This window comes from Dipteris shenzhenensis, chromosome 29 (genome assembly GCF_047967505.1).
Source record: "Dipteris shenzhenensis isolate YYH24624 ecotype China chromosome 29, Dip_SZ_1.0, whole genome shotgun sequence".
Classification (NCBI taxonomy): domain Eukaryota; kingdom Viridiplantae; phylum Streptophyta; class Polypodiopsida; order Gleicheniales; family Dipteridaceae; genus Dipteris; species Dipteris shenzhenensis.
The window spans coordinates 44,780,392-44,794,941 of record NC_141624.1 but is presented as its reverse complement, the minus strand read 5'-3'; positions in this window follow the sequence as shown (position 1 = coordinate 44,794,941).

Below are 14,550 nucleotides of genomic sequence, written 5' to 3'. Positions count from 1 at the left end.
GGTATGATACTTTGTAATGTCCTTGACATAGGTGGGATTGATGTGAGTGCAAAGCAAGATGCCCATCAGATATGTGTGCCTTCGAATAACACACCTTGGAGTGTGTTTTTTTATGATTGCGCATGACGGTGAAAAACATGGTTTGATGGGTGATCGACCATGCGAACCATATTTGATGGGCATCATACTCTGCAGCTGCCTCAACATAGGTGGGATTTCCATGCATGCAAAGCAAGATGCCCATTAGACACGTGTGCCTTCGAATAACACACCTCGGAGCATGTTCTTTGACGATTGTGCGAGACATCCTAAGGTGAAAAACATGGTTTGATGGGTGATCGACCATGCAAACCATATCTGATGGGCACGACACTTTTTGCATGCCTTGACATAGGTGGGATTGATGCATGTGCAAAGTGGGGTGCTCATGGTATATGTGCATGTGTGAATAACACACCTGGAAGTGGATCTTTTTGACGATTGTGAAGGATACTAGGTGAGAAACTTGGTTTGATGGGTGATCGGCCATGCAAACCACATCCGATGGGCACAATACTTTGCATGTGCCTCAACATAAGTGGGATTCCCATGCGTGCAAAGTAGGATGCCAATCGGAAAAGTGTGCCTTTAAATAACATACCTTGGAGCATTTTTTTAAATGATTGTGGATGACACCCTAAGGTGAAAACATTGTTTGATGCATGATCAACCATGCAAACCATATCCAATGGGCACAACACTTTGTGCATGCATGACATAGGTGGGATTGACATGCGTGAAAGTGGGGTGCTCATAGGATAGGTGCACGCACCATTAATGCACCTGGAAGCGGGTGTTTCGATGATTGTGCATGACACTAGGTGAAAAAGATCTTTTGATGGGTGATCGACCATGCGAACCATATCCAATGGGCATGATACTATGCATGTGCGTGGACATAGAAGGAATTGATGCATGTGCAAAGCAAGATGCCCATTTAATATGTGTGCCTTTGAATAACACAACTCAGAGCATGTTTTTTGATGATTGTGCATGATATGCATGCAAAGCAGGGTACTCATCGGATATGTGCATGTGTGAATAACACACCTAGAAGTAGGTTTTTTGACGATTATGTAGGACACTAGGTGAAAAACATGGTTTCACACGTGATCAACCATGCGCACCACAACCAATGGACATGATACTTTGCACCTACCTCAACATCAATAGGATTGATGCGTGTGCAAAGAAGGATGCCCATTGGTTACGTGCGCCTTCAAATAACACACCTTGAAGCGTGTTTTTTGACAATTGTGCATGACACCCTTAGGTGAAAAACATGGTTTGATGGGTGATCGACCATGCAAACCATGCCCAATGGGCACAAAACTCTGCATGTGCCTTGACATAGCTGGGATTGATGCATCTGCAAAGCAGATACATGCAGGTTTGAAGAACACACCTTGGGGCCTTTCTTTTGATGATTGTGTCCGTGATACTAGCTCAAGAGTATGGTTTAATGCATGATAGACCATGCAACCACATCCAATGGGTACAATACTTTGCATGTGCCTCAACATAGGTGGTATTGATGTGCGTGCAAACCAATATGCCCATCGGATATGTGCACCTTCAAACAACACACCTCGGAGCCTGTTTTTTTATGATTGTGCATGACACTAGGTGAAAAACATGGTTTGATTGGTGATCGACCATTCGAACCATATCTGATGGGCACAATACTTTGCATGTGCATCAAAATAGTTGTTATTGACCCATATGCAAAGGGGGATGCCCATTGGATATGTGCAAGTTGAAATAACACACCTTGAGTCTTGTTTTTTGAAGATTGTGCATCACACTCTGTGAAAATGTTTCTCACTGACAATGGTAGACAGATTCTCAGACATTTTACAAATCACGAATTGCAACAGCAACCTGTAAACACAGCAAATGCCTCACAAGGGCAAATAGCAAAACTTCTGCAAAAAACCTCACAGGGGCAGATCTGCAACACTGACGAAAGTGGTATTTCACCACACAGTCACTTCCTAGTGACGATTTTGCATCAACAGGCAACAGGCATGAATCTGCAACTCCCAATATCTCTGCACAAAGGCATACGATGCAATTTCTGTGGCACCTTTCCACCGACTAGCCGCGCAGTGGTCGCACAGCGAAAAACAGGGCCTTTTTCTGAGTGCCTGCGAAGAACTTGCGCCTTCAAAACGGACCCCGAAACGGCCTCAAATCAAAAAAATAAAGTCACCAAGGGCTTCGTTATTTCCCGCAGCATATACTGCGCTCTCGCCACACCGCGAAGGGCCTCTCAATCTGAAACAGTGCACTCCTGCACTTCTGGCTGTGCTACCTACAGAGATTTGCTCCCAAACTCGAAATAGGAAAGCAACACTGGTCCTCTTACCAGGACACCACAAACTTGGCTTGCTTCCTTGAGCTCCTTACCACAAACAAGGCTCTGATACCATGTAAAGAATAAGGGAGAGAGATAGGAGACTCAAGTTCAGCTTTCTTCACAACACACAAAAGAGAGAGGACACAAGGTTGGAGGGTGAAGCCTTTCTTCACTTTTGCACACAACAACAATACAATAGAAGAGGGAAATACCCTATATGTCAAAACCTAGAATATGTGGTTCATATGTGAACCCAAACCAAAAACATATGTGGTAGTATAACTACACCACGAGTACAACTAACATAGGCAGTGACATAAATGATAGTCATCCAGGAGATATATCGGGGGTAGAGCTTGATATCTCAACAAAAATATGGTTTACTGCATCATCGACTGTACAAACCACATTCGATGCTCCATGCCACATCCTTCGCACAAGGGAGTGGGGTTGGTTACGATTGGGGCAGTGGGTGTATGATCCCTGTATGGACTATCCTTCAGTAAGTGTGGGCCCTGGCATTTGAAACAAGATACCGATGGGTTTGAAGTGCCAACATTGGAGCGGGGGCCTCTGAGCAATTGAGTTTAGATCTCTTGGCTTGCGTTTACAAGGGTAGTCTGGAATACGGGGACTTGTTGATCCTCTGGTGGGAGGTAGTGAGCTAACGCTCCACTCCCTTCCTCGTAGGAGTAATAATCATGAGGTCCATGATTAGGGTCCGTTTCCTCCCAGTCATTGGGAAACTCTTCAACCAACACTTGAATGATTGGGGCAATGCGAGGTAGCAGGGGCTTATCGGCTATGTGAAGGTTCGAATAGCACACACCGAGGCGTGTTTTGTGATGATTGTGCATGACAGTAGGTGAAAAACATGGTTTAACACGTGACCAACCATGTGAACCACAGTCGATGGGTATGACACTTTGCATGTGCCTTGACATAGGTGGGATTGATGTACGTGTAAAGCAAGATGCCCATTGGATACATGTGCCTTTGAATAACACACCTCGGCACATGTTTTTTGATGATTGTGCATGACATTGGGTGAAAAACATGGTTTAACACGTGATCTATTATACAAACCACATTCGATGGGCACGATACTTCACATGTGTCTCACAATAGGGGGATTGATGTGCATGCAAAGTAGGATTCACATCAGATATGTGCGCCTTGGAATAACAAACTACAAGGCATGCTTTTTGACAATTGTGTATGACACCCTAAGTGAAAAACATCGTTTGATGGGTCATCGACCATGCAAACCATATCCAATGGGCATGGGACCTTGCACATGCCTTGAAATAGATGGGATTGACACACATGCAAAGCGGAGTGCTCATCAGATACGTGTAGCTTTGAATAACACACTTCGAGGCATTTTTGCAATGATTGTGCCCGACACTAGGTCAAAAACATGGTTTAACGTGTGATCGACCATGCAAACCACATCCGATCGATATGATACTTTGCACTTGCTTCTAAATAGGTGGGATTGACATGTGGAGAGCAAGATGAACATAAGATACATGTGCCTTTGAATAACACACCTCGGAGCGTGTTTGTTGATGATTGTGCATGACACCAGGTGAAAAACATGGTTTGATGGGTGATCGACCATGCGAACCATATCCAATGGGCACGATACTTTGCACGTGTCTCAACGTAAGTGGGATTGACCCATGTGCATAGGGGGATGCCCATCAGATATGTGCAGGGTTGAATAACACTCCTCCAGGCATGCTTTTTGAAGATTGTGCATGACACTCTATGAAAAACATGGTTTAATGCATGATCGACCATACAAACCACATCTAATCGGCACAAAACTTTGCACTTGCCTCAACATTAGTATAATTGACATGCGTGCAAAGGGGGATGCCTATCAAATACGTTTGCCTTCAAATAACACACCTTGGATCGTGATTTTTAATGATTGTGCATGACACCCTATGGTTAAAAACATGGTTTGATGGCTTATGGACTATGTGAACCATATCCAATGGGCACAACACTTTGCACATGCCTCAACATAAGTGGGATTGATGCATGTGCAAAGGCCGGTGCCCATCGGCTACGTACAAGTGCAAATAATACACTTGGAACTATGCGTTTTGATGATTGTGCATGACACTAGGTGAAAAACATGGTTTGATAAGTGATCGACTTTGCAAACCATATATGATGGGCACAATACATTGAACATGCCTTAACATAGGTGGGGTTCACCTGTGTGCAAAGGGAGATGCCCATTTGATACATGCAGGCTCGAATAACACACCTGGAGGCGTGTTTTTTGAAGGTTGTGCATGACACTGGGTGAAAAACATGGTTTAATGCGTGATCGACCATACAAACCTCATCCGATGGTTACGATATTGTGCACTTGGCTTGACATAGGTGGGATTGATGTGTGTGAAAATAAGGATGTGCATTGATACGTGTTTTTTGTTAGATATCAATGCTCCACTCTCGTGTAGCTATGCGGGAACTAGCTAACTCTACTTCTAAGCCCCCCATATGAGGAGAAGGCATTTGAGTAGCTCGGTCATCCAGTAGGTCCTGGTTTGGATGCCAGATGGGGTCCATGTGTGGCCTGATGGCTGGACGGCTTCAGATAGAGTTGGCACACCACCAACTAGGCTACATGCAAGTGTGGGAAGGCATCCCATGACTAACCGCACTGAGGGTAGATGGAGCATTTCTCGAGGTAGTCCACTCTCGGGTTGTAAGGCCCGATGTTTGGAGCCTCAGATGATCCCGAATGGCTCTGGGCCAAACGGCGACCATAGGTTAGTTGCTCTATTTTATGCCATGGTTCTATCATGTGGTTGGTGGCCCAGACCCCAGTCGACCATTTTGGGTGGACTGGGTCGGTCACCCAATTGGGTCTAACCGACTACTAGTGGTGGCTATATAAGAGCAAGCCCGTGAAGCCCATATCATCACTGGCTATAGCAACCCTGATTCCTTAGCATCCAGCCTTCGTCCTCTACTGTTTCCAACATGCCATCAAAGCTTCTCACAGGAGCGCACGGCTGGGAGGCAGCGCCATCTATTACATTAGTTTTATAGTAATCAAATTTTTGATTCTCCATACTATCTGCTTTTCTCTCTTGCGTACGAGATCCTGTTATCTGTTGAGCACAGACGTTGTATTGTTTTCTTACATGGTATCAAAGCCTAGACTCTAGCAAGAAGATTTGGTAGTGTGTTTCTGTTTGCGAGTTGATTGTGAGAGATGGCCCAGCTCGCAAGACTGCGAATCCCACCGTTCGGTGAAAGCGGAAAGTTAGACGGCACTAACTATCCACTCTGGAAGTTCTAGATGAAGACCATCCTAAGCGCATATGAGATTTGGGATACTGCTACTAGGGTGGACATGAAGCCACAGTTGCGAGACCGGATCCACAGCGAATGCATGACAACAGATAGTACCAACTGCGGATGAGATTCTCGCATGGACAAGAAGAAATGCAGATGTGCTATGTTCTATTGTCTGCAGTGTAAGTGACTCTATCATGGCGTTAATTCAACATGTCACCACAGCAGAGGAGGCATGGATGATCTTGAAAAATCAGTACGAGACCACGAATTAGACACAGATTCAGAATCTGGAGACTCAACTCGTGAATGAGAAATTGTCTGAGTCTGAAACAGCAGAGTTCATCACTAGGGTGAAGAATCTACGCAATCAGATGACTGCGATTGGCATCACCATCACCAATGAGAATCTAGCATGAAGATGCATAAGGATTTTCCCATTAAAGTACGATGGTCTTGTTATGGCACTGAATACTCAAAACAGAAATCCACCCCTCAACTTTGAGGATTTCAGCGCAATGCTTCTGGAGGAGGAGATGCATCAAAAGATGAGGACTGAAGAAGATTCGGCTTTCTATGCTGGATCAAAGAAAGGTAGGGTAAGGACTCTGGTAACCCATCTTCTTTTGATGATAAAAAGAGAAAGAAGAAGATCAAGTGCTTCTATTACAACAAGGCAGGGCACAAGCAGAATGAGTGCCGAAAGAAGATTGCAGATGAGAAGAACGGAGTAAAGAAAGAGTCCAGCAACAGCGCGCAGGCAGTACCAGTAGAGTTGTTCGTAGCAATTGAGGAGATTTGCACGGAGGCAGTTCATGTACCTATAGATGAACCTTGGATTATTGATAGTGGTGCATCATGCCACATGACCAATCGGGATTATTAACAGTGGTGCATCGTGCCACATGACCAATCGGAAGGATTGGTATACCTCTCTACAACCGGTAGGGAATGACATCCTGGTAGCAGTCGACAATGATGCAAAATGTCCAACAAAAGGAAAAGGTATGATTGCTCTCAAGTCAGATGGAGTTGTAAAATAGTTGTCCGATGTTCTTTATGTGCCAGATATCAAGAGGAACTTGTTGTCCATTTTTGCGATCACGGATTGGGACCTCAAAGTTCAATTCAATAAGAATGGTGCACAAATTATAGATCTTCAAGGGAAGGTCATTGGTAAAGGTACACAGTGCAACATCTACGAACTCTCAGCTTTCAGTGCTCGAGCCGATGTGAAAAATAGTAAGCTGTGGTATGAGAGGTTTGGTCATCTAAACCTTAGTTCTTTAAAGGAGATGCATAAAAGTGAAATGATTGCAGACCTACTAGAAATTATAAATATGCCTGATGTATGTGAAGCTTGCATGATGGGCAAGTAGCATCGGCAGCCCTTTCCTAAAGAGGCTAGCAGGGCAAAGACTCCTCTAGAGCTCGTTCACACGGACCTCTGTGAAAAGATGGAGACAGAAGCTTTCGGTGGTTCCTACTACTTCATGATGCTGATCGATGAGTACAATAGAAGGATATGGATATACTTCCTGAAGACTAAAGATGAGGCTTTTAGTAAGTTCAAAGAATGGCACGTAATGGTTGAGAAAGAATCGGGGAGGAAGGTGAAGAAGTTGAGATCAGACAGAGGTGGAGAGTTCACATCAAGTGAATTCGAAAGTTACTGTAAAAGTCATGGGATCAAGAGGCGGAAACCCCCGCCACATACATCATAGCAAAATGGAGTAGCAGAACGCAAGATGCACGTCATCTGCGAAATGGCAGGAGTATGATGAAAGGGAAAGATTTGCCAAACTCTTTCTGGGCTGAAGTAGGTAACACGGCAGTTTACATTCTGAATCATAGCTACACAAAGGCTGTGAATGGGCTGACTCCAGTACAGGCCTTTTTTGGTAAGAAACCTTCAGCTGCACATTTCAGAGTTTTTGGATCTGACTGTTTTGTGCATGTCCCTGATTCTAACAGGACCAAATGGGAACTGAAGAGCCAAAAGTGTGTTTTCTTGGGCTACAGTGAAGATAGTAAGTCGTGATGTGGTCTTCTTAGAACAACCGCATCAATTGGAGGAGGATGCTTCCTTCCCAGACAACCACGACCAAGATATCCATCCAGTACAACCACCAATAGTAGACCGAACTCCCCCAACAGTGCTTGGGAGGATTCAAGATAAAGAAGAGGAAGAAGAGCCTGCAGAACCACAATGGCAACGGGCATTCCCAAAGTGGGTAAAGCAGCTTTTGGACAGCAGAGAACCTCCAGCCATTGAGGAGGAACCATCCGAACACCGCCGATCCAAGAGATTAGAGGAGCAAAGAAGGGCATAGGAACACTTGGTCAACTATGCTTTGATGACAGAGGTGATCCATGCTGATGAACCCAAGTGTCTTGAAGAGGCACTGGGTGATGATAGGTGGATGGAGGCTATGCAGTCAGAGTATGGCTCCATAATGAAGAACAACACTTGGGACCTTGTGGATCGTCCACCAAAATGCAAGGTAATCGGCACCAATGGGTGTACAAGACCAAGTACAAGTTCGATGGCACGATGGATAAGTACAAGGCTCGGCTCATGGCAAAAGGATTCGCACAGATACATGGTTTTGATTATCAGGATACTTTTGCTCCCATAGCTTGACTAACCACAATTCATAGTGTTTTGGCTTTACTGCCCAGGGAAGTTGGCTCGTGTTTCAGATGGATGTAAAGTCCACCTTTTTGAATGGAGATCTCAAGGAGGAGGTATACATGGAACAACCACCAGGATTTGAGATCCCCGGTTCAGAAGCTAAAGTCTGTAAACTAAAGAAGGCACTTTATGGGCTGAAACAAACCCCATGAGCATGGTACCGGCAGATTGATGCCTACTTTCTGCAAAACGGGTTCAAGAGGAGCCCATCCGATGCAAATTTGTATATCTTCAGAGAAGGAGGAAGGTGTATGATCGTGGTCCTTTATGTGGACGACCTTGTCATATCTCACAGACAAAGCATTTGCTAGGAAGAGAGTTTGAAATGACAGACCTCGGACTGATGCATTTCTGTTTGGGGATTGAAGTTGGCAAGAGCCAAAATAGATCTTCATTTCACAGCTGAAGTATGCTGGAGAGATACTGAAGGCTTGGCATGGCTAAGTGTAGATAGTTGGTACCCCTATGGAGGTTGATGTGAAGCTCTCAAACAAGGATTCATCACCACTGGTGGACAAAAGCGAAGTACAGAAGACTTATGGGCAGCTTGATTTACTTGTGCAACATGCGGCTGGACATCAACTTTGTGACTGGTGTACTAAGCAGGTTTTCCAATAAGCCTCGGGAGAACCATTGGAGGGCAGGGATGCGGGTGCTGAAATACATCAAAGGCACACTTGATTATGGCATCACCTATACCAAGGGCAACACCTTGACTAGATTCTGTGACTCAAATTGGGTAGGAGATGTGGACAGTAGGAGATCAATCATAGGTTACTGTTTCTCACTTGGATCTGGAGAGCTGTGTCATGGGTCAGCAAGAAGCAACCCACAGTTGCTCTTTCTTCTACTGAGGCTGAGTAGAAATCAGCATGTTTTGCTTCTTGTGAGGCAGTGTGATTGAGGAGGATTTTAGGGGACATGGGTGCAGTGCAGAACAAGCCTACGTAGTTATCATGTGACAATCAGAGTTGCATGGCAATTGCCAAGAACCCTGTGTTCCATGCTCACACAAAACACATTGAGATTCAATATCATTTTGTATGTGAGCTCATCATGGATGGAGAGGTCAACTTGGTATACTGTTCGACTACAGAGAATGCTGTGGACATCTTCATGAAGGCTCTTGGAAGAGACTTGCTGGAGAGGCATCTTCATCGACTTGGAATTGGGCCGAAAAAGTAAGTTCACTTGCGGGTGGACATTGAGGGGGGGTGTTAGATATCAATGCTCCACTCTCGTGTTAGTACGCGAGAACCAGCTAACTTTACTTGTAAGCCCCCCATATGAGGAGAAGGCATTTGAGTAGCTCGGTTATCCGGTAGGTCCTGGTTTGGACACCAGATGGGAGCGATGTCTGGCCTGATGGGTAGATTGCTTCAGATAGAGTTGGCACACCGCCAACTAGGCTACATGCAAGTGCGGGAAGGCATCCCATGACTAATGGCACTGAGGGTAGATGGAGCATTTCTCGAGGTAGCCCACTCTCGGGTTGCGGGGCCCATTTGGAGCCTCAGATGATCTCGGATGGATTTAGGCCAAACGATGACCATAGGTTAGTTGCTCTATTTTTCACCACGGTTCTATCGTGTGGTCGGTGGCCTATTTCAGGACCGACCCCCAGTCGACCTTTTTGGGTGGACTGGGTCGGTCACCCGATTGGGTCTTACTGACTACTAGTGGTGGCTATATAAGAGCAAGCCCATGAAGCCCATATAATCACTAGCTATAGCAACCCTGATTCCTTAGTAGCCAGCCTCCATCCTCTACCATAGGTGGGATTGAAGTGCATGCAAAGGGGTATTCCCATCGGATATGTGCAGGTTCAAGTAACACACCTCGAGGCCATGTTTTTTGATAATTGTCCCCGACACTATGTGAAAAACATGGTTTAATGCATGATCGACCATATGAACCACATCCGATGGGCATGATACTTTTCACATGCCTCAAAATAGATGCAATTGATCTGCGTGCACATAGGATGAGCATCAGATATGTGTGCCTTTGAATAACTCTCCTCGGAGCGTGTTTTTTGACGGTTTGATGGGTCATCAGCCATGCGAACCATATCGAATGGGCATGATGCTTTGCATGTGCCTCAACATAGGTGGGATTGATGCACATGAAAATCAGGATGCCCATCGTATATGTGTGCCTTTGAATAACACACCTCGGAGTGTGTTTTTCACATGATTGTGCATGACATCATAAGGTGAAAAACATGGTTTAACGTGTGATCGACCATGCAAACCATGTCTGATGGGCAAGATAGTTCGCACGTGCCTCAACATAGATGGGATTGATGTGTGTGCAAATTAAGATGCCCATCAGATATGTGCGCCTTCAGATAACACACCTTGTAGCATATTTTCTAACGATTGTGCATGACACTCTAAGGTGAAAAACATGGTTGGATGGGTGATCCACCATGTGAACCATATCGGATAGGCATGCTACTTTGCACTTACCTCCATAGGTGCTATTCATGCATGTGCAAAGTGGGATGCCCATCAAATACATGCAGGTTTGAATAACACATCTCGAGGTATGTTATTTAATCATTGTGTGCGACATGGGGTGAAGAACATGGTTTAACGCTGATTGACCATGTAAACCACATCTGATTGGGAACGATACTTTGAATGTACCTTTATATACATAGGATTGATGAGTGTGTAAAGAAAAATTCCTATCAGATACGTGTGCCTTCAAATAACACACCTCAGAGTGTGATTTTTGATAATTGTGCATGACACCCTAAGGTAAAAAACATGGTTTGATGGGTGATGGACCATGCGAACCATATCCGATGGGTAGCACACTTTGCCCATCAGATATGTGCAGGTTACAATAACACACCTCGATGCAAACCATATCTGATGCCCATCTGATACATGCAAGTTCGAATAACACACCTCGAGGCATGTTTTTTGCTGATCATGCTTGATGCTAGCTGAGAAACATTATTTAATGCATGATCGACCATGCGAACCACATCCTATGGGAATAATACTTTGCACATGCCTCAACATAGGTGGGATTGATGTATGTGCAAATCATAATGCCCATCGGATATGTGCGCCTTCAAATAACACACCTCAGAGCATCTTTTTTTGATTATTGTGCATGACATCCTAAGATGAAAGACATGGTTTGAAGAGTGATCGACCATACAAAGCATATTCGATGGGCACGATACATTGCACATGACTTAAAATAGGTGGGGTTGATGTGCATGCAAAGTGGGGTGCTCATCGGATACCTGCATGTGCGAATGTCACACCTGGAAATGGGTTTTTGGACGATTGTGTAGGACACTAGGTGAAAAACATGGTTTCATGCTTGATCGACCATACGAAGGACATCTAATGGGCAATATACTTCACACCTGCCTCAACATAGGTGGGATTGATGTGCGTGCAAAGGGGGATTCCCCATCAGATATGTGTGCCTTCAAATGACACCTCGAAGTGTGGTTTTTGATGATTGTGCATGACACTAGGTGAAAAACATGGTTTAATGCGTGATTGATCATACAAACCACATAAAATGGGCACAATACTTTGCTCCTACCTCAAAATAAGTGGTATTGACTCATGTGCAAAGGGGAATGCCCATGGGATATGTGCAGGTTCGAATAACACACCTCGAGACGTATTTTTTGATGATTGTGCCCGTCGACACTAAGTTTAAAACATGCTTTAACAAGTGATCGACCACCCAAACCACATCTGATGAGCATAGTATTTTGTACATACCTCAAAATAGGTGGGATTGATGGGCATGCAAAGAAAGATACCCATTGGATATGTGTGCCTTCGAATAACACACCTCGGAGTGTGTTTTTTAGAGGTTTTTTAATGATTGTGCATGACACTAGTTGAAAAACATGGTTTGATGGGTGATCGACCATGCAAACCATATCTTATGGGCACGATACTTTGTATGTGCCTTGAAATAGGTGAGATTGATGTGGATGCAAAGTAGGGTGCCCATCGGATATGTTCTCGCCTTTGAATAACACACCTTAGAGCATATTTTTTATCGATTGCACATTACACCCTAAGGTGAAAAACATGGTTTAATGCATGATCGACCATGCAAACCATATCCGATGGGCATGATACTTTGCACATACGTAAACATACATGGGATTGATGTGCGTGCAAATTGGGATGCCTATGGGATACGTGCACATTCGAATAACACACCTCGCAGTGGGTTTTTGGACTAATGTGCATGGACTAATGTGCATGACACCCTAAGGTGAAAAATATGGTTTGATGGGTGATCGACCATGCAAACCATATCCAATGGACTGGACACTTCGCATGTGCCTTGAAATAGGTGGTATTGATGCATGTGCAAAGTGGGGTGCTGTGACGCGAAAAATTGATATTTTTTATTTGGCATTGGTATTGTTTTCTTCTATGTTTGATAAGAGTTTGAGTATCAAGTGATAGCCTAGCGGCTCTCACTTATTTCTATTTTCTAAGATATTGTATGGGATTGAGAGGATGAGTGGAATGGATCATTGTAAATACCATAGGTATGAATTATAAATACCTTGATATGGGGTGAGAGTTATTTGTGTATGGGATATTATGGGGTTCTTAGAAACTAGGAAGAGTGAGTCATATAAAGAGGTGGGCTCACGTCCATGTGTTCCAATAATATAAGAGAGATCTTATGCCAAGCATGTGGAAGGCATGTGGAGGAGTGTGGAGTCAAGAGGAATCCTTATAGAATTCCTATGTGGAATAAGGAGGATGTGGACATATGGAAAAGAGAGGGTCCCTATGGGCTCCATGTGGGGAGACTCTTGACTTTCTCAATATTTTAAGCGTCTTGAGCATCTTTTGATGAGACACATGGCAAGAGTAGCCAAAAAGGACATGGATGGTGACATACGGGCTTATGTGATTGATGGGAAAAAGAATCTACAGGCAACAATTGTAAATGGGTGAAGGAGGGTGACAAAATCTCTATAAAAGGAGCCCTCCTCTCCCCTGTTCATCATCTCTTCCATCATTAGGCCTCATGTTGCTGTAGCTCTAGTCTCCTCAAGCCTCTTCCATGAGCCTTCTCTCCCTCTTGTAGATATTCTCTTATGTAGACTCTTGAGTCCATCTCTCTCTAGTTCAATTCTCTCTCTATGTGTAGTCTTGGAGCTTTTGCTCCCTCTTGTATGTATGAAACCTCTTCTTCTCCCTTGTGTTTGTAGTATTTTGAGTGTATTTGAGTAAAGTCTCATTGTCATGGCAATGAAAGTCACTTCTTATCATTTTCCTTGAGTCTCTATTCTTTTTTTCCTATGTTCTTTCTCTTTCTATTCAAGTCTCTAAAGTAGTTCTTGTTCGGCTGCTCACTGTGCACACATGGTCCATCCGTATCTTGAGCCACCATGCAAGCTTCTTCCTCTCTATTCTAGGGGTATTGGATCGTTGATAATTGTGGAGCCTTGAGGGAGTAGTTTGCTAAGGCAAAATTAGCATGGGTGGAGGGCAGTTTTTATGATAGTTTGACCCCCTATTAGTGTTTTGCTCATAACTTTCTGCTCGATAGTCCGATTTTGATGAAACTTATATTACGCAAAGCTCTCTTCAAGGAGCATGTTCTTAAGTGATTAAATCTTGAATCAAATACTATTGTAAAAAGTTATGAACCTCTGTGTTTGATAGTCTGTTTTCATGACAATTTTTACCCCCTTTCAGTAAACTATCCATATGTCTTCAAGCAATTATCTTTTTTCAAGGAAATTTATATTAACACGAAGCTCTCTTTAAGATCTCCCTCCCATGTAATTAGTTTTTTGCATTGGGTCTAGGAGAAGAAGTTATGAGTCTCTGTGTATGACTGTTTATTTCTATGGTAGTTTTTACCCCCTTGGAAGCTAAGAGGTGCGTGAAGTTTCATTACCCCCAACTTCATGTCACAGGTGCTCATCAGATACATGCATGTGTGAATAACAGACTTGGAAGCACGGTTTTTTGATGATTGTGTAGGACACTAGGTGAAAAACATGGTTTCATGTGTGATTGACCATACGAGCCACATCCAATGGGCACGATACTTTGCACCTGCCTCAACATAGGTGGGATTGGTGCTTGTGTAAAGGGGGATGCCC